At 44.0% G+C, this 21,768-nt stretch overlaps 1 pseudogene; it reads left to right on the top strand.

The window, feature by feature from the left end:
* The first annotated feature begins 18,657 nt into the window (after positions 1-18,657).
* Positions 18,658-19,097, top strand: LOC128573912 (40S ribosomal protein S16-like; annotated as a pseudogene).
* The last annotated feature ends 2,671 nt before the right edge of the window (positions 19,098-21,768 follow it).

The following is a 21,768-nucleotide window of genomic DNA, read 5'->3' as shown; positions in this document are numbered from 1 at the left end:
CTCATTACACATTTGAGCAAACATTACCTTCACTTACAGCTAAATTTCCTGTTTGCTTGGCTGATCAATTCCTCATCAAATTTTAATGCAAGGTTCAAACCGTCTGTGGTGTTTTAATTAGGCCTAAGATTGCGAAGTGTCTGAGGCAGAGCTGAGCCTCATCCAAATCCCCTCTTCCCGGCGCGGTGTTGCCAGGAGAGGTGGGGGAGCCAAGCAGAACTGTGCTGGGCCAGCGCCAGGCACAGCAGACCCAGTTGCTAGGCGCACTGTGCTCTCTAGTGGTGGCAGATCTGCAGAGAAATGGGCTGGGCACCCCCAGAGGCTCAGAGCCCTCTCCTGATTCCTCCCAGCCCCTGAGAATGTACGACCTGCCCTGCCTCTTAAGTCTTCTTCCTCTCTCTCCCTTTCCTACAAAACAGAACTTCCCAGTGGCTTGATGAAACTGACAAACTCTGACCAACACATGTGTGCCTGGTTCTGTGCTAGAAGGTGGGGCAGAGAGAAGGTGGCATAGGACCTGCCTTCAAGTGGCTCATAATGGAGAAAACAGGTGTGCATACAATTCAGCAGGATGGGCAATCTGGCTGAGATATACATGAGGCACTGGTGGTGACTGCCATGGGACAGGCCCATGTCCAGGTTACAGGAAGGTCTGGCAGGCCTCCAGAACATCAGTAACCAAAGTGGTTCTTTTCACAGCCAGAATGTGAGCCAGATAGTTGGGACAGGAGTTATTGACAGATATCGATTCACATAGATCAGTGGATTGATCTTGCTACCTGGCATCCTCCCTCCCTTCACACCCCTATTACCCCAAGGGACCCTCTACTCTGCCCAGGTCCTCAGGATGGTTGCCCTGAAGCTTTGCTCCTGACCCTCAAAAAACAGATTAGATAACTGCCCAGAATCCCTGCCCCTCGGGAGGCCTCTCTCCTTGTCCAACCTGGGTCACTTTAGGATATCCAATGCCCATTACCATGTTCAAGGCTCTGAGAAGTTCTGCAGAAAGGGAAGCTGAGTCATTTTGCATAACCCTGTACTCTCCAAAGCTCATTTGTACTCAGAAAACTAGTTAATATCTCCCCCCATCACTGATGTTTTCTGAAATTATGTCCCACACAGTAAGACCTACACCTGGGCAGGACATGCCACACTTTCCAAAGGACAGGATGAGGTGAGTCACAGTGTCCAAAATGATAGCTATTAGTATGTCTAACTGACTTTTAATTTTGCATCCAGACACTTTCAGTCCTGACAGCAAAGACATGATGTGATAAAGGATAATGCTCAGAGACCAGACAGGAAAGGCTGCCCCAAGTTCTACAGCAGCAGTGAGAGGAAATTGAGGCCTATTCAAAAAGATTCGTGCATTGATACGCTTGTTAGATTTAGGGAAGAAAATGGTGACATGCATGTTTGTTTGAAATCACCAATGTTTCTAAGGCATTTACTAATAAAAGCATGTAATTAGCTGATTGCAGTGGTTTACAAACTTGGCTGAGCAGGCAGATCACCTGGGGCATTTGTTAATTGTGCCAATTCCTGGGCTTTAGCCCTCAGTGTTCAGATTCCATAGAACCGCCATATTGTTGATGCTGCCAGATGTAGGCACCCACTTGAAAATGATTGCTACAGTCCACCATTTCCTTTATGTTCCATGAAACACCAGTTCCACAGGAAACTAAGATTCTTTACCCAAAAAAGTTCCATGTAAATGTTGAGCTAATGGTGTGTCCGAGATGTTTGACCAAGATTAGAGATGGAGACAGTATCGCTTCTCGGCCTTTTGGCTAAGATCAAGTGAGATGGAGATAGAAGTAGAGATAGGGACAGTCATCCCATTTGATCCGCACCCTCATTCCTAATGAGATTCCCTCCCACTTTCTGGACAAGAAGCTAAGGTATAGAGAGAATGAGAGCTTGCCCATGGCCACACAATAAATAATAATGCCATCCCTGGAGTGGCCAAAGGTGACAGCCCTCTGATGGCCGGTCAGATGGCGGTGTCATTCACTGAGATAGAAATAGGAAATGGAGCTATTATGAGGACAAAAGGAAGAAGTTTGTGTTTGGGGCTTCAGGAACACTGCTGAGGTGTTGTGTGTGATATCCAGGTGGAAATGTTTTCCAGGCATTAAACAGATGAGGCTACAGACCATTACATGCCTAGGTATATAGCCCAAAGAAATGAAAACAGGGGTCCAGACAAAAACGTGTACACAAATGTTCAAAGAAGCACTATTCGTAACAGCCCAAAGGTAAAAACAACACAAATTTTCAAACACTAACGAATGAATAAAGACAATGTGGTCTATGCACACAATGAAATGTTATTCAGCCATGAAACGGGATGAAATGCTGATGCATGCTGCAACTAGTATCAGTGGCTTGTAAATGTCAATGAGCCTTTAAAACATCATGCTGCATGTAGTCCCATGTATGTGAAATGGGACCGTACATATGTACGGTCTCATGTATGTGAATTGCCCAGAATAGGCGAACCCACAGAGACAGAAAACAGACCAGTGTTTGCCAGGGACAAGGAGCTGGGGTGGGGGAGTGGGGCGCGGCTGCTTATGGAGCACAGGGTTTCCTTGGGGGGTAGTTAAAAATTTCTGGAACAGACAGTGATGATGGTTGTAGAACATTGTGAATGTACTTGATGTCGTTGAACTGTTGGCTTTAAAAAGGTAAACTTTATGTTCTATATGTTTTATACAAAAAAAAAAAAACTTCTATACCTGGAAGTTACAAGGTCAAATGTAAATGGGAAAAGGCAGCGGGGGAAGGGCAGAGCCAGCAAAAGCAGACATCGCCCTTGATATAAAATACAGTCTGGTTCTGATCTAGGAAGAGAAACTGTGTTATTACTGCTTCATATAAGGTGTGGGGAGAGAATGAGTAGATTCACCTGACCTGCAGTCAATCAATTTGCCCTCTCTGCGCTTACATTCCAGTGTCCAGCCCACTTAAAGCCAGGGAACATCTGCTGACCAATCAATTTCTCTTTCCTCTTCCCCTCCTCCTAAATAGCTCCTGCAAAGACTGGAGTACCATCCTGTCCAGTCCATGGGGGAGCTCTGTCAATTTCACCTCCAAAATGCATTTCCAATCCACCCACCTCTTCCCTTCTCTATTGCCTCCGCTCTCAATCAAGCCACTCTCCTCTCTCACCTGGAGGACGACAGCCTCCTCTGGGGTCCCCTGGCTGCATTCCCGTGTCCTGCCACCATCCTTCTGAGCACAGTAGCCACAGAAGCCTTCTCCCCTAAAATGGAAACTGTTGTGTTACTGTCTCTGCTTAGAAACACTCAGTGATTTCTTTATGCACTTAGAATCCCATGTCCCAAATCTGCCTCCCTCTTTCTTCCTAACATATACACATAAGCCTTTTTAGGGCCCAATCTAAGAGCAAACTTATTGCAAAGAGGTAATATTACCCACTACCTGCTTCTCAGCCTGGCTGGAGCTGCAAGTCCAGAGGAAAGAGTCTGCAGACCTCCCGTGGTCAGCACACATCCTGGCTGTGTGTATTCATCTGCTAGGTCTACTGTAACAAAGCACCACAGACTGGGGTCAAAACAACAGGAATTTATGTTCCTGCAATTCTAGAGGCTTCCAAGTTCAAGATTAAAGTATCTGCATGTTGGTTTCTTCTGAGACCTCTCCCCTTGGTTTGCAGATGGCATCTTCGCCCTGAGTCTCCACACGGGTCTTCCCTCTGTATATACCTCTGTCCAGATTTCCTCTTCTTTTAAGGATGCCAGTCGGAGTGGAGCAGTCTTAGGCCTCATCCTAAGACCTCATTTTAACTTAATCACCTCTCTCAAAGCTCTGTCTCCAGATAGAGTCCCATTTTGAGGTGCTGGGAGTTGGAACTTCAACCTACGGCTTTGGAGGGAACACAATTAGCCCATAACGGTCTGCAGTACAACTCCCTCAACCTCTCCGAGCCTACACTGTCCCCACAGATGGACCCTGCCCACCCCTCCAAGTGATAAAGATCAGAGGCCCAGCTTGGAGCCCAGCTCGGAGTCAGCACTTGATCCAAGGGGACTTCTGTCCCGGACCCTTGTGCCTGCAGGTCCCCTTGTGATGAGACATTTGGGAAAGGCAGACCCAGAGACCAGAGACCCACAGAGCACACCGCCAGCTTCAAAGGGTTAAAGCAGCCAACGGACTTATCGACTGGCACTTCTTGGCGGCCCAGGGAAGCGTGACTGATTGGAAGCCTGTTTGAAGGAGGAGCCGCTTTGTGAGCCTGAAATAAATAAGGGCCTGTCAATAGCTCAGATCCCCTCGCATTGACGAAGTCTGCAGTCTCAATAGGCAATTAACACTTTACGGGGGCCATTACCCAGCGGCCTCTTGGCGTTTTACTGCACATTTTCTGCCATCGGCTCTGGTATTGAAGCTTCTAAATAAAAACATAAAAATGAGCTAGAACAGCCCAGCGCCTTGCCTGACTGGAGCCATAGTGCTCACACGCAGCAAAAGATATCGCATTTCCTCTCTCCTTCCTGTTGTGCTCTAACTCCCCTGCCTCCCCAGTCCTGCATACAGGGTGTGCACACGAGTGTGCGCAAACACAAGCACGCATGCACATGGGCCATCTTCTGCATGTATCACAGGAGGCATCAGAGCGTGCCTGATGGGAGGAGGGGGTGGTCTGGACTGAGGTTTAAAACCTGGCTCCAACACCAATTCCTATTTACATGAATTGTTAAGCCTCAGTGTCTTCATCTGCGAAATGGGAATAAGAACAGAAGGAATTTCCCAGAACCGTTGTGAAGATCAGATGTTTTTAGCACAATGCCTGCTACATAACAGGACTTCAATAAAGTTAAAGGGATCAATACTGTCGCTTAATAGCAAGAGAAGAATGTCCACCGAGCTTGCTGCAACCGCACAGACCTTCCAAAAGACCAAAGCAGCTCTGCCTCTGCTCCTGTCCTTGTGTTTCTGCCCCCGCCAGTGACTTGACTGAGCAAGGCTTGGGCTCACTGAGCCAAGGGCTTTAACATATAAAGCCCTTATTGTCCCATTTTTTGGTGGGGGGATCCAACCAAGATAAGTAATATTTAATGGGATACTTTAAAAGCCAAAATGAATGCCTAACTATCCAAAATTCACATAAAGACAGCAGTAGTAATTTGAGGTAGTCTCAGAGCTAAGTGTGGAGTTAGAGACTCAAGAGAATAAGTTGCTTAGCATAATAAAGAAGAAAAATTGTGAATTTTTTGAAAAAATTAAGAAAGGGGAGAGATGAATCAGGACATGGAAGTGTTAAGTGTTCATCTTAATTGGAGACTGGGAACTACAAGGAGATGTAGCCAGAGAAAATTCACATTGTTGCAGTGGTCAAAGAACTCTCTAGAATAAGTATCATAATCTGCAATTGTTTATGTGATACACATTACATATTTCTCCTATGTCCCTGCCCCCTAAGGATCTCTAGGCAGGTAAAATCATCTCCATTTGCACAGTTGACAAGGGCAAAAGATTTTGGTGTGTGGTTGGCAGAATAATAGCCTCCCAAGGATATTCACATCCTAATCCTCAGAACCTGTGACTATGTTTTAAGTTACATGGCAAAAGGGAAATTAAGGTTGCAGGCGTAACTAAAGAAGATTATCCTAGATTGTGTAGATGGACTCAAGTTCATCATAAGGTCCCCAAACGGGGAGAAGGTAGCCAAAGAGTCAGAACTAGAGGAATGGCATGATGAGAAAGATTTGCTGGACTTTCAGGTGGAAGGGCCACTGAGCCACAGAATGTGATCTGCCTCTAGAAGCTGGAAAAGGCAAGAAGTGGATTCTCCTCCTCAGCCTGCAGAAGGAACACGGCCCGACCAACCCACCTTGGTTTTAGCCCCCTAAGATCCATTTCAGACTTCTGGTTTCCAAAACTGTAGGATAATAAATTTACATTGTTTTCAGCAACCAAGTATGGGATAGGCACACTTGTCACAGCAGCAATGGGAATCCAATACAGATTTTGGTACTTGAAAGTGGATATGCTGCTTTAACGTCTAAAAACGTAGAGGTGTCTCTTGGGAGACAAGCTATAGGGAGCAGAGGGACAAGAGTAGGTACCAGCAGACGGTAGTGCAGAAGGGAAGTACAGAGGCCAGCCTGAGAAAATGGAAGCCCCACAGTAAGAGCCTGTTTGGAGTAAGTCACAAGGTCCTCTGGTAGTCATCCAGGAAAACTCTTCCCAAGAGCTAGGATCTTCAAAATCGCTTCCATACTGAGCACAGAGAGGTTTCATTCTCTGATTTCAGGGTTTGCTGCTTCAGTACAGGACAAGACAAGCTGGACTCTGGACTCCCATTGTACATGCCCCACGAGGTATAGTGTAGCCCAGCTCAGAGGCAGTGGGAAAAGGGTTAACCTCCTGTCTGACTAACCCAGGTGTCCTCCCGTCTCTCTGTGGGGCAGAAATCAATGAAGCCTGTTTCATCCAAGTAAAAATAAATCTTAATCACCTTTGTAAAGAAGGAGACGATAAGCAGGCAGTGCTCTAAACGATGACTCCCCTATTTAACAACTGTTAAGTGCTATTTCTTGAATGATACCAAAGGTGACATCACATTTCATGTTATAAGGTGAGCATCATACGCTGATCCTTAGGGAGCAATTGAGAGGAGGGAGGAAAGTAAATGAAGGCTTATAAAAATATTCCAAAAATGTATTGAAAGAGATTGTAATCAGTGTAATTGGCTTATTGTACCCTCAATGAATCCCCAACAATAAAAAAAAAAAAAAAAGAAAGAAAGAAAAAAAAAGAAAGAGATCTTTGAATGTGTGAGGCGTGTAAGAATGAGGATGCCAGCAACACATCTTTAGCCTGGGGATGGGGAGAGATGCTGACGTCAGAAGGTATACACAGCGACCCCCACAGTTCTCCATCATCGTGTCCCAGGCTTGGGGACTCTGCAACTGACCTGTGAGGCCACAAGAAACCATAAATCTTCTCTGTCCACCTGCCTTCTCTTTTCTCTTACTTCCACATCTGCTAGGCTTTCCTTAAAGCCTTGATAGCACAACTTCCAACTTTCTTCACCTCTGCTACTGAAAATAGACTCTCAGGGGTTCTGTTTTCTGTGGTAGCTTGTCTTAGGGTTGGAATTATTTACTTTCTATTACCTGTAAATGGAGTATACATTTCCATCCCATCGACTTTGGGCTTGGCCCATGCAATGTGCTTTGACCAAAGGCAACTGAGCGAAGTTCTGTCTATGCAGAAATCAAGATGTGTTGCAAGTTTCTACCAGATCTTTTGCTCTTCCATTTTGTCATGAGACTAGCATGCTTTAGAGAAGGATAATTCCTTCCACCTTGGTTCCAAAATGAAAGAAATGCAGAGAAAAGATACAGCCAACATCTGCTAGCATGACGTGAAAGAGAAACAAAATTTTGTTGCTTGGTGAGGAGCGATTTGAGACCACAGCCTTACCTACCAAAAGCTGACTATTAGGAAACTCCTGTCAATAGCTTCTCCACAACTAGTAACCTGATCAATCCCTGAAATATTTCCCAAAGTATCTCTTTAGAACCCTAGCAGTAAAAGAAATTTAACAGGTTGGGAAATTTTGTACAGCTATTCTTTGACACTCATAATACCTACCAGCATATTAAGGACTCTGAAAAGTTCTGTAGTATATTGTAGTGGTTAAGGACCTGGACTCTGGAGCCCTATTTCTTGGTTTAAATCCTGAATCAATTACTACTTACTAGAGGGATGACTGTGAGTAGGTCACAATCCCTTTGAGCCTAAATTTTTTCATTTAAAAGGTAAAGATAGTAAGAATACTCTTGCAGGGTTATTGTAAGGATTAATGCAAGTTAATTATGAAGGCAGTGCTTCCCAGGTCACAGAATAACCTATTCTTCTTTTCCAAATGCATGAAAATGGAACATAAAGTGTTGGGGGATTTTTTGTTTGGGGGGTTTTTTTAGACAGAGTCACCCTCAGTAGAGTGCTGTGGTGTCATCGCTCACAGCAACCTCAAACTCTTGGGGTTAAGCGATTCTCTTGCCTCAGCTTCCCAAGTAGCTGGGACTACAGGCACCCGCCACAACACCCAACTATTTTTTGGTTGTAGTTGTCATTGTTGTTTGGCAGGCCCAGGCTGGATTCAAATCCACCAGCTCAGTGTATGTAGCTGGCAACCTAGCCGCTGAGCTACAGGTGCCAAGCCACACATAAAGTGTTTTAAAGTGTTAAAATATCTGTACTCTTGATCACAAAAAACATCCAAATCTCTTTACTAAAAATGGAGGAAATTTTTATAATTTTAAATGGAGGCAGAAGCTGAGGGTTAACCAGATATTGGAGCTTGAATTAGGTACTAAGGATGAGGAGATCAAGCCCCACAGGAAAATGGGGAGCTGCTCATTCTTCATGCACAGCAGGGAACAGAAACAGTCTCCCAAGTGAGACCAGAGGCCAGGACTAGACTTCCCTTCTAGAAACAGAGGTTTTCAGGGGCTGAGATAGGCTGAGATCAAAGGCCCTTTCTCTTTGTACTAATTCTGTTCCTGTCAGTCCCAGCAGGCAGTGTTTCTGCCAATACATTTCTCTTAAAAGTTTTCTGGTTCTCCTATGAAACTAACTGGGGTTCGTTTCATTAGACAAAGGACACGTTTACAATACACATCTCTTCAAGATAAGCTGTTATCTATCTTGGGCCACTGCTGAGATTTCTAAGGGACAGCACCCTGAAGCTTATTATTAGCCATTTTTATTTACCAAATGGTTCTCTGAAGCATCACTGTAGATACCCCTGAGGTCTTTACAAAGGATTTTATAGCCAGACCAAGAATGTTATCTTTAGACTATGTTCTTCTAGAAGTGCCTCAAATTCTATCCTTGTCTAATATCTATTCCCTAATTTTAACACCATTTGATATCCAAAGAGGTTAAATTTTTGAAAACTACCCAGTCCTGGCTCCTCCTTTTTTAACAAATCTTCCTTTATCTTATCTTTCTTATCTCACATTTGACTAAAAGGAGCAAAAGGGAAACCCCTTCAACACTCTTCCTGGAAATCTCCGAACACCAGCTCATTAGGTGCATTGCCTACTTTCCACATTACTGGAGGCAACAGCACTGCTAAAATCCATGTCACACACAACAGGGATCCCCTTCCCTTCAGCCCACAGTAACATTTTCTCTTTTCCCTCACCAACATCCTCCTCTAAGGCCAACGGGGCTTCTACTCAGCCATAAGGAAAGATGGAGACTGTACATCTTTTACGTTTACCTGGATGAGATTGACACACAGTCTTCTTAGTAAAGTATCTCAAGAATGGAAGAAAAAATATCCAATGTACTCAATACTAATATAAAACCAATATATAAATAATTACACACCCATACAAATAATAAAACACAAAGATAGTCTAGCAAAGGGGAGGGGAAAGAAGGGTGAGGGAGGGCAATTGGTAGAAGAAAAGAGGGCAGTTGATAGGATCCCACCTACTGTGCATAATGCAAGGATGTTAGAACTTGAACTTTATCTTGGAAGTGAGAACAACGTAACCTAAAAATTTGTGCCCTCATATTAATTTGAATTTTAAAAAGTCTGCTCAAGGTCCTTTATGTTTTCACAGACATGCTCCTTTCATCTTTTGCAACTATTTTCAAAGCCATTGCTATAGATGGGTCAAAGAAGCATCCACTGCTGGATACCAAAATCCCTCTCAGTCATCTCTCACTGCATAACACAGTAGCCCAAAACTTGGTGGCTTAACACAATAAATATTGTTACCTCATGTAGGTAACATGGCTGGGCCAGTAATTCAGGAGTGACTTAGATGAGTAGTTCTAGCTCAGGGTCTCTCATGAGGCTGCAGTCATCTGAAGGCTGGACTGGGTCTGGAGGACCCAGTTCTAAGACTGCTCACTCACATGGCATTCATGTTTGTACTGCTCCAGGGTCCTCACAATAGGGCAGCTGGTTTCCCCCAGCGTCAGTGATCCCACAGAAAGCAGGACAGAACCCATGATGTCTCTTTTGATCTAACCTCAGTCTACCATTTTCACAATATATCATCAATTACACAGATAAACCCCATTCAGTAGGCTCATAATGTGCAAATACCAGAATGCGAACACCAGGAGGTAATAATCATGGAGGGCCACATCCTAGCTACTACATAGAAGGGCACCAAGAATTTAACGCCCTTTCTGTCTGGCTGACTGCCAGGTACTCTATCAATATTAATCACATAAATGAAGGAATGATTCTGTAAACACCTTAAGTATCACCCATATTAATGAGAATGGACTAACCCAATGACTGTCCCATATACTTTGTTTGCAGGGCCCTCCTTGGGAAGATAAGTACAAAGCAAACATACTGGGGGTTTTTGTCCTAACCAGTTCACTAAGTTTAGAGCTTGGTGACATACCTCATTGTGCCAGGGCTGAGGGAAGATAAGAGACCCTCACTGGCTTCCATTCAGAGATCTAGGGTATTTCTGGTACAACACAGTGGTGGTGGATTCTCAGGTCTCCCATCCCAGCTTCTCAAAAGGTCTCAAGTTTTAGTCCTATGAGAAAGAAACAGAGAGGATGTGAATTATGCTTTTTTTTTTCTCCTTTTTTTTTTTTTATTGTTGGGGATTCATTGAGGGTACAATAAGCCAGGTTACACTGATTGCATTTGTTAGGTAAAGTCCCTCTTGCAATCATGTCTTGCCACCATAAAGTGTGACACACACCAAGTCCCCACCCCCCTCCCTCCTTCCCTCTTTCTGCTTTCCCCCCCCATAACCATAATTGTCATTAATTGTCCTCATATCAAAATTGAGTACATAGATTCATGCTTCTCCATTCTTGTGATGCTTTACTAAGAATAACGTCTTCCACTTCCATCCAGGTTAATACGAAGGATGTAAAGTCTCCATTTTTTTTAATGGCTGAATAGTATTCCATGGTATACATATACCACAGCTTGTTAATCCATTCCTGGGTTGGTGGGCATTTAGGCTGTTTCCACATTTTGGCGATTGTAAATTGACCTGCTATAAACAGTCTAGTACAAGTGTCCTTATGATAAAAGGATTTTTTTCCTTCTGAGTAGATGCCCAGTAATGGGATTGCAGGATCAAATGGGAGGTCTAGCTTGCGTGCTTTGAGGTTTCTCCATACTTCCTTCCAGAAAGGTTGTACTAGTTTGCAGTCCCACCAGCAGTGTAAAAGTGTTCCCTTCTCTCCACATCCACGCCGGCATCTGCAGTTTTGAGATTTTGTGATGTGGGCCATTCTCACTGGAGTTAGATGATATCTCAGGGTTGTTTTGATTTGCATTTCTCTAATATATAGAGATGATGAACATTTTTTCATGTGTTTGTTAGCCATTCTTCTGTCGTCTTTAGAGAAAGTTCTATTCATGTCTCTTGCCCATTGATATATGGGATTGTTGGCTTTTTTCATGTGGATTAATTTGAGTTCTCTATAGATCCTAGTTATCAAGCTTTTGTCTGATTGAAAATATGCAAATATCCTTTCCCATTGTGTAGGTTGTCTCTTTGCTTTGGTTATTGTCTCCTTAGCTGTACAGAAGCTTTTCAGTTTAATGAAGTCCCATTTGTTTATTTTTGTTGTTGTTGCAATTGCCATGGCAGTCTTCTTCATGAAGTCTTTCCCCAGGCCAATATCTTCCAGTGTTTTTCCTATGCTTTCTTTGAGGATTTTTATTGTTTCATGCCTTAAATTTAAGTCCTCTATCCATCTTGAATCAATTTTTGTGAGTGAGGAAAGGTGTGGGTCCAGTTTCAGTCTTTTACATGTAGACATCCAGTTCTCCCAACACCATTTATTGAATAGGGAGTCTTTCCCCCAAGGTATGTTCTTGTTTGGTTTATCAAAGATTAGGTGGTTGTAAAATGTTAGTTTCATTTCTTGGTTTTCAATTCGATTCCAAGTGTCTATGTCTCTGGATTATGCTTTTAAAATAGACAAAACTACAGACAGTAGCAGAAGCAGTGGAAATTCCCAGAAGGAAGCAGGTATTCCCTAGGAATGACGTTCTCATGAGAGAATGAGGCAGCACTTGTTGGCTTTGCAGGGCTAGGAAATGGCAGTGTTCAGCAATACCCAAAAGGGAATGCAGCAGCTGACCAATCTTATCTGACAGCACGTGTAAGACACCTCCTGGGAGCTCCCAGAAATGCCTGAGGGAGGAGGACAAGGTTCACGGGGGCTTCCACCAGCAGAGCCAGTGTAGCCAACACTGTCAGGGTCTTGCCCATCACTTTGATGCCACCTCCAAGGTCACCACCTGCAGCTTCAGCAGACAGGTTCCATACTTGCCCTTGGATGCCTACCTCAACCACCCTCCTCTCTGCCTGGGTGTTCCCCCTTGCTATAGAATCAGGCTCAGCTCACACTAGAAGAGGATAAGACTGGAATAACCAGGGATATCACGTCCCTGGGAATAGCCCCTAAAGCCGGCATCCTCCTCACCTGTGGAACAATTACAAGATGTGTTCTACACAGTTCCTCCGAGAGTCCGAGCCCTCCTGTCCTATAAGACTCATTAACACCCCCTTCCTGGTGTCACATCTCCACTTTCACTGTGCTTCCTGGAGTCACCTCCTTTAAAAAAAAAAAAAAAAGCATGCACCCAAATCCTTGGCCTAGGTCTCCTTGAGGGAGCAAAGCTAAGTCTACTAGGCCAAAGCACTCACTAAGGCATGGACCCTGGGTCTTCGCCAAATTTCTCCCAGAGCCTGTATCTGGAGGAGTCACATTCCTCCATCCCCCTCCAAGAGTGTAAGCCCTTCTAATCAGAGTACAGAGAGATGAGCTGAGTCCGTACAGTCAGATGCATGGAGACTTTACATCTTTTGCATTTACCTGGATGGAGTAAACACATTCTCCACAGGAAAGTATCACAAGAATGCAAAAGCAAGTATCCAATGTACTTAATACTAATACCAAACCAATAGAAAAACAACTACATGCCCTTAGGAAAGAAAAACACAAGTATTGTCAAGTAGGGGAGTGGGGGAGGGAGGGGAAGGTGAAAGGGGGAAGCAGGAGGATTGGTGAGCTCTCACCTGATGTGCACAGTGTAAGGGTACACAGCACACACCCTCAATGAAGGGCTCAACTACAATTTGAACTCTCAGAAATGCAGACAATGTAACCTAATCATTTGTACTCTCATTAATCTGAAAAAAAAAAACAACACATGGATTCAAATCCCACCTCTCCTCTTTATGAGGAGCAAGGCTTTGGACAAGTTATTTGACCTCTCTCTGAACCTGGATCTCTTTTATAAAATAGAAATAATAGGTGTTCCAACCTCATAGGATCAAAAGCAGTTTACACACAGCATGGAGCTTAGCATAGTGCTTGGCACGTAGTAAGTACTCTGTAAGAGGCCACTCCCATTGTTACTGTGTCTGGTGGCCCCTAAATCTCTGCTGCAGGGGCAATCAAGCCTACTCCCAGTGCTGTCTCTCCCGGACCCTGACCCCAACCACTCACATATGCAGATGTCAGAAACTCCAGCGCAGAACTGGTCGTTTCACCTGCCTGAGGCTCGACACCTGGCAGGGATGCTTTCTCCTGTCCCAGATGTTTTCACGCCCCCCACCCCCATGGCCCCTCAGCAGCCTCTGGATCCGGGAGCCTCCAGCCCTCCGCCATCTGTCAGGCCAGCTTAGGACTCCCAAAACAGTCTGCAGGTTCTCCACCCCTGGGCAGCTGTGGGGGGATTTGGCCTCTTTCCGCCCCAGCACACAGCAACTGGGCCATCTGCTCACACCAGGGGACAGACCAGTTCATTTTGGGGGCAGCCTCTTCAGTGCTGAGATTAATGCACTCACTCCAAGAGCAAATGTCAAACCCAGACCCTGAACTAGGCACTAGGAAGGTAAGTTTTGACCTAAAAAGGCAAAGAGTTGGGTGAGGAAAACAGATGGAAGAAGGGAGTGTAGGGCCAAAGCTGTTTGGGTTTTCTTGCCATGGCCTTGGGTACAGGATAGGATAACATGGTCTGGGCTTTCTTACCCATGCAAGCACAGTTGTTTGGGCCTTCTCACCCATGGGAAAGGAAAGTGCTGTGCCTTCCTAGATAGCCACAGCTGTGCACAGTGAAGTCATGCTTATGTGACTGCTGCTTGGCATCTTGCCACCACTGTTCCCTGTGGGTATAAAGATGTGTAGGACCTTCCACTTGTGTGGATTGTGGATTGTGAATTGTGGACCTTCTATGTAGCTCAGCTCCCTGGCCACCAGGAGCTGACAAATGGTGGACCTCCCATGTAACTTAACTCACAATCTGCCCTGAGCTGCATAAAGACATGTTACACCTGCTCTCCAGAGCCTGAGTTATCCTCTGGTCTGTCCAGATTAGAACACTCACATACGGGGGGGAAGGTGGAGTGTGAGCTAGTGCAGTTAGTGCAGAGAGACCTTCAGGAATGAGAGGAGGAAATGCCCACGGAAGAGAGGCTGTCCTGAAGAGGCTCTCCTGAGATGAGAGCTGGAAGACGAAGAAGAATGAACAGGATGGAGATGAGATAAAAAAGGTGCTCCTGGCAAAGGCACAGATGTGTGCAGCTGCTGTGTTTGGAGCCATGTATAAATCATTCGTTTCGTTGACAGACCAGAGTCTGTCCACCTGTCGCTCAACCAAATCAACGAAGAATCAGAGATCAACAGTTTCACTTTTATTTACAGAAAAGCCAGCAATTCTGGAGAGCAGCAAGGATATCTCCCCAAAGAACTGCTCTGCCCAATCTTTCCCTTTGTTATTTTTTATTCTCACAATAAAAGTAAACATCAGCAGTGTTGTTATTCATCATAGTATACGTCAAACAGACATCACCTCCTAGGTTACAAATTTACACAATATCTTCTTATCTTAAAGTGGTTATATCATCAAAGCTTTTTTTATTTATTATTAAATCATAGCTGTGTACATTAATGCAATCACGGGGCACCATACACTGGTTTTATAGACCATTTGACATATTTTCATCACACTGGTTAACATAGCCTTCCTGGCATTTTCTTAGTTATTGTGTTAAGACATTTATATTCTACATTTAGTAAATTTCACATGCACCCTTGTAAGATGCAAGGTCCTACCAATTGGTCCCACCAATTACCCTCCCTCCGCCCATCCTCCCCCCTCCCCTCCCCTCCTCTCTCCATTCCCCATAAGAATATGGTTATAACTTTCATATTAAAGCCATAAATTAGTTTCATAGTAGGGCTGAGTACATTGGATACTTTTTCTTCCATTCTTGAGATACTTTACTAAGAAGAATATGTTCCAGCTCCATCCATGTAAACATGAAAGAGGTAAAGTCTCCATCTTTCTTTAAGGCTGCATAATATTCCATGGTGTACATATATCACAATTTATTAATCCATTCGTGGATTGATGGGCACTTGGGCTTTTTCCATGACTTAGCAATTATGAATTGGGCTGCAATAAACATTTTGATACAAATATCTTTGTTATAATGTGATTTTTGGTCTTCTGGGTATATACCTAGTAGAGGAATTGTAGATTGAATGGCAGGTCTAGTCTATTTTTAGATCTCTAAGTGTTCTCCAAACATCGTTCCAAAAGGAATGTATTAATTTGCATTCCCAACAGCAGTGTAGAAGTGTTCCCTTTTCTCCACATCCATGCGTCAAAGCCTTTTTATGGTAGACTAAATGTATAGTTAGTCATCATTTCCCTGAGTGCACAGAGTGCCCTGGGTCCTTGACTGGCACCACAGAGTCCAGTCCCCTAACTTATTTATGACAGTAGGTCTTGGAATTTAATAAACAATCTCCAGATGTCAGCACAGAGACTCACCCAGCCTTGTTAGGGCCTGAACAGCAGCACCCTGCATGAAATGCTTAACATTTCAGGTTAACAGTGGCTGGTGACAATTGTCCTATCTACCTGTTACCTCTCCCAATCCAAAACCTGCCACACTCATCCATGTGAGGGAGCCACCACCACGTTTCTAAAAGACTCCACTCCCTCAGTCAGAGGGTCTTGGGCTCGGGTCACCTGATACAATATGGACCCAGGGATCCTCACAGGGGGACTTTAACTTCAGACAAGTGGTGCTGAACTAGTAAGACAAGGAGCCTAGGATCTGTCACAGACAGATGCTCTTCCCATCAAGAGATGAATCTGTGGCCCTTCCTCTTAAACTTGGGCAAGGCAGAAATGGCTTGTTTTTGTTAAAACAAAACAAAAAAAAGACCACACACCTTCTGCCACTTTCTCTTGGGACACCATCCTTTGGCGCCCTGAGCCATCACATAAGAATTTTGGCTTCCTTGAAATTGCTGTGCTGGACCATGTAGAGAGACTACATAGCGGGAGAGAGAGAGAGAGACAGATGTTGAGGAGCCCCAGATATCTCATCCCCAGCCCAGGTGTCAGGATGTAAGGAAGATGACGTCGGCTGCAGTCATCATCGGGCACAGTGTTACCACGTGAAAGAACTGAGGATGAGCCAACTGGCCATGCCAAGGTGACCCTCAGGAACATGAGAAATAGTAATCATAATAAATGTTTGATGTTTTGTGCCATACGTTTGAGATCGCTTGTTACGTAATAATAATAAACAACACAGAGAAAGTTCTTCTGCAGTGCGAGAGCCTGAGAGTGACACATGGAATAGGTAGAGAACCAAGGAAGCTGCTCCGCTCTTTAGTCTAGTTTTTCTCAGAACCCTTCTGCCTGCCCTCCCTGCACTAATTTCCTTAGATTCTATGAGACAAGGAATTCTTATTAATGCTAAATTATCACAGGTGGGATTTCTGTCATTTGCAACCAAATTAATACAGGTGATTTGGGATAAGTCTAATGATCTTGATGTATAGGGTGACCATAAAGTTTGTGCACAATTTTAAATTGCACACTATTTTTAATTGTACATGAACTCTGTGGTCACCCTGCATTTAAAGCACGTATTCAGGGGATGGGGTGCAAAGGTAGGGAGAGGGAAAGGAAAAGAGGTCATCTCATGGCAGATTATTGAAAAGCTATAGGCCACACAAGGAGTTTTATTTCATACGTAGTATATCACATAGTGTATCTCCATAAATGATTCGGAGAAGCTACTAAAGATTTTGGACTTTATTATAAGGACAAGGCGGAATCGGTGAACAATTTTCATCCAAAGAATAACAGACTCAGAAATGCAGTGTGGAAAAGTCAAACTGCTTATCAGGATAATGAGTTGGAGGAAAATGAACTTGTCAGGAGCCTATTGACCTAAGATAGGAAAGAAATGATAAAGGACTAAACCAAGGGGGGTCCATGGAGAGGGGTCAGGGTGGAATGAGAAAGTATTTGGAGGCAGAATGCACACAATGTGGGGTCTTTTATGAGAAGGAGAAGGACGATGGGGAAAGACCAAGATGATTTCCAAGTTTTTAGTTCAAGCATCTGAAGAGGTAATGGTGCCCTCACCAAGATGCAAGAGGGTAATGAAGTCAGGAGACAAAGATAACTTTAATTTTTCTATGCAGAGATTGAGGCATTACAGAGCATTCAGGACGAAAGACCATTCATTGATTTACTCATTTAACACATTTATTGGAGCACATATTATATGCCAGGCTCTGGCAGGGTGTTGGTGAGAAAAATGGATATGGTTCTTGCCCTCATAAATTTAACAGTCCAATATAACAGATGGAAATTAATTGAACATGAAAATATATAATTACAAACTCTTGAAGAATGCTATGAAGGAAACATCTCAGAATCTATGACAGTACATTATATGAAAACTCAGAGGAGTCTGGGGATATGTCAGTTACTGTGATTGCATAACAAATAATTCCAGAATTTAGTGTTGTAACACAATTATAGTACTTTGTTATCTCTTATAGTTTATTTTAATCAGAAATTCCAAAGGTGTGATTGGGAGATATTTGTCTCAGCTAGAAGACTCAAAGACTTGGGAGCTGGGATTTTCTGAAAGCTCACTCCCTTACATGTTTGATAGCTAATGCTGGCTTTCAGATGGGAGCCTAATTCCTCTTCAAGTGGTCCCTCTGCATTAACTAGTTGGGCTTCCTCGCAGAATAGTGAGTACCATGGACAAGTGAAGAGAGAAACAGAGAGGGGGGGAGGGAGAGCATGCCAGGTTGCTGCCCTGCTGTCTTTTATTACCTATCCTTAAAAGTCACACAGCCTAATTTCTGCCACTTTCTACTGATTGAGCAGTTACAAAGGTTCACTTAATTTTAAGATGATGGAACACAGACCCATCTCTTGATGGAGCAATGTCAACATCATATTATGAAAAGAGCACAATGGGATGGAAGATATATAAGTGTGGCCTCTTCAGAAAGTACCACCTGCTATAGGAGAAGTCAGCAAAGACTGTTCAGATAAATTGACTTGTGAGCTGAGATCTCAGTGATGAACACAAGTCAACCAGTAACAGGATAAAAAGGACAGATAAGGGACGATATTCTTAGCATAGAAAACTGTGTGTATAGAGACCCTGAAGTATGGAAGAGCACGATGCATTCAAAACGCTGATGGAAAGCCAGAGTATTTGGAGTATTTGAAATATGAATCTAAAGTTCAAGAAAAGAGCCCTGAACTTTCCTTTTCTGCTTGTAGAGCCACAAGGTAAGGAGTGCCAGTCTATGCCGATAGCCATGGGGTCCAAGGGGCCACTGCAATCCCATGCAGGTCTTCAGATGCAAGAAAACCACCATAGCCATAGTGTGCTGCAAATGCAGCAATGGCCTTATCAAGACAAACAGGTGGCCCCTAGAGATGATCAAGCCACACACACACTGCAGTAAAAGTAACCGGAACCTGTTCTGCTTCTGGGCAAGGAGTGGTTTGCTGGTGTGGACATCCACGTCCTTGTGAAGGTGGTGGTCATGTGGCACAAATTTGTGCTATCCATCAGTCCATCTCCAAAGCCCTGGTGGCCTGTTACCAGAAATGTGTGGATAAGGCTTCCAAGAAGGAGATCAAAGATATCCTCATCCAGTATGACCAGATTCTGCTGGTAGATGACCCCTGTCACTGTGAATCCAAAAAATTTAGAGGCCCTGGTGCCTGAGCTCACTACCAAAAATCTTACTGATGAGCCCATCACAAGGATCGGGGTTCACTTGTACAATAACAATGGTTGTGGGATTTTAAACTTTAAGAAAAACAAAGCTCAAGAAAATGGTCAGTGCTAAAAGCAAAGATGTGGAAACCTGAGGTAAGTGCCCATGGAGGGAATCATATGGGAGAGTAAACAAAGAGAGGGAGAACAAATCTCACAGAAACTTGAGTTTGCTTGGACTTAATGCCCTCTGCCAACTTCCTGCTGCTAAAATATGACCAAACTTGGAACATGTCTTCTCTCTACCAGCAGAAGCTGGTGCCTTGCTTCACATCTGATTACCCAGATGTAATAGCCAACCTCCAATAGCCATTCTTCCCCCAAGGCTCTTATTCCTGGTATTCACATCCTTGTGTTGCTCCCTCCTGCACTGAATCAGGCTGACCACTGCAACATAGAGAATACTACAGAAGTGACAGTATATGACCTTGAAGGGGAGGTCATAAAAGGCATTGCTTCTTCCTTGTATTGCTTTTGGTTGCTCACTCTGGAAAGACCAACCACAAAGTCATGAAGATGAAAGCAGCCCTCTAGAGAGACCATGTGGAGAAGGAACTTGGATCTCCAAGGGAACGCCCAGCACCAACTAGGCAGTCATGTCCATGAGCTACCTTGGAAGTGGATCTTCAGCTCCAGGCAAACCTGGATAATTATAGCCCCCAGCCTCAATTCTTCAAGGCGAGGCCTCAGACACCTTACACCAGAGACAAGGTATCCTTGCTGTGCATTATTGTCTGAATTAATGACCAGAAGGAAAAGTGCAGAAAAATAAATTATTATGGTTGTTTCAAACCATTGAAGTGCTAAAGTGATTTGATACACAGCAGTAGATGACTACTACACTAGTCCTTACCCTTTGATCACCTCCCTCCTCCTCACAGAGCCTCTGAATAGAACCCATTCCAGGAGACTCCTGGAGCTAGAAGAGATCATCCATTCAAATCTTGGCTCCATTTAGGGCTTTCCAAGTAGATAAAAAAATCACCTCTATCTGTACACATCGAGTAACAGAGACTTCAGCACCTCCCAATTCACTGCTGTGGAGGCAGAAGAGTCTTCTGCCCTAGACCTTGCTGTAACTGGCTTCCTCTTTCCTGGGAGCTGTCCCTGACCCAGTGCTGAAACCGGGTCCCACTCCTCCCCTCCCCAACCAAACGATCAAATTACAATTCCAAAAGACACGCTTGACTTGTAAACATCAGCAAGAAAGTTCCATTTCCCTGTATCTCTAAATGGAAAAAAAAATCCTCCTTGTCAGTTTGGAGCAATTAGCTGTGGGAGATGATGACGGAGCAGTGAGAGGTGCTGGAAGGGGGCAGAGTGGCAGCGGAAGCCCAGGCTCAGACAGACATGCCACAGATGGCACCAGGAGATAACGCCTTTCATGTTTCAGAAATCACATTGTCAACAATGTTTCCAGACTGAGAAATTAGCTGAAGTCATCAGGAGTGCCTGGCAGCTAGCAGCAGGCACCGTGGTGGGGGCCCCTTGTTTGACGTTATGCATTGCTGCAAAGAGAAACTGGCAAGATTCACAGAAAAGGTTGATGGAGCTACTGTCCCCCAAGGCTGCAGGAAGGGCAAGCCTGGGGCATATTGAGGCATCTTCTCAGGGTTGACATCCAAAAGCCTCAATCTTCTGTCTTCTGTACATCAAATAGGGGATTAAGTTCACGTCTCAGAATATGACCTCCTTCTGCTACTCCATGCCTTGTGGGTTGTCCTCTTTAGAGAAAGCAAAAGTGATGGATTTAATCACCTGTGTTTTAAATAAGAGTTACATCATTTTAAACAAAATCATCCTTGATAAAAGGATGCTGTCTTTGCTAACCATAAGGCCCTATCAGAGGTGGTCTACATCAGCTCTCTAACCTTTCCATTACAGATGAGCTGACTCACATCTCACTCCCTTAGAAGAGGCAAGAAAAAGAATCAGAGGCTGGTACCCAGATGCCAAGGACCCCCATACCTCCAGTAATGGCAATGCTATAGGGGGACTGGGAGTTAGCCATTATTGCAGTACTGGGTGACATAAAAAAGTATGGTATGCAACAGGGAGCTAAGATGACTTTATAGTAGTCCACCTTTATTTTTTAGTCTCTGCAGATTCAATTGCCAGTAGTCAACCAAGGTTCAAGAATATTCAATGGATAATCCCTGAAATAAACAATCAGTAAGTTTCAAATTGCACATCATTCTCAGTAATGTGGTGATATTTGGTACTGTCCTGTTCTGCCCTTCCCAGGACATAAATGATTCCTTTGTCCAGCCCAGCATATCCACGCTGTATGGGCTCCCTGTCCGTTAGTCACTGAGCAGCCTTGTAAGGCATTGGATCAACTGTAGTGACACAGGGATAGCAGTGCTTGTGTTCAAGTAACACTTACTTTACTTAACAGTGGTTCCAAGCACAAGATAAGCCAAAGGGAAGTCATAAAATGTTTCCTTTAAGTGAAAAGGTAAAAGTTATTGGCTTAATTATGAACAAAAAAATAATCCTATGCTAAGATCACTGAGATCTACAATACAATAAGGTATTTTGAGAGAGACCACATTCATGTCACTTGTATTACAGTACATTGTTATAATTGCTCTATTTTATTCTTAGTTATTGTTGTTAACCTCTTATGCTTAATTCATAAATT

This window comes from Nycticebus coucang, chromosome 21 (assembly GCF_027406575.1).
Source record: "Nycticebus coucang isolate mNycCou1 chromosome 21, mNycCou1.pri, whole genome shotgun sequence".
Classification (NCBI taxonomy): domain Eukaryota; kingdom Metazoa; phylum Chordata; class Mammalia; order Primates; family Lorisidae; genus Nycticebus; species Nycticebus coucang.
This window is presented reverse-complemented; position numbering and strand designations above follow the sequence as displayed.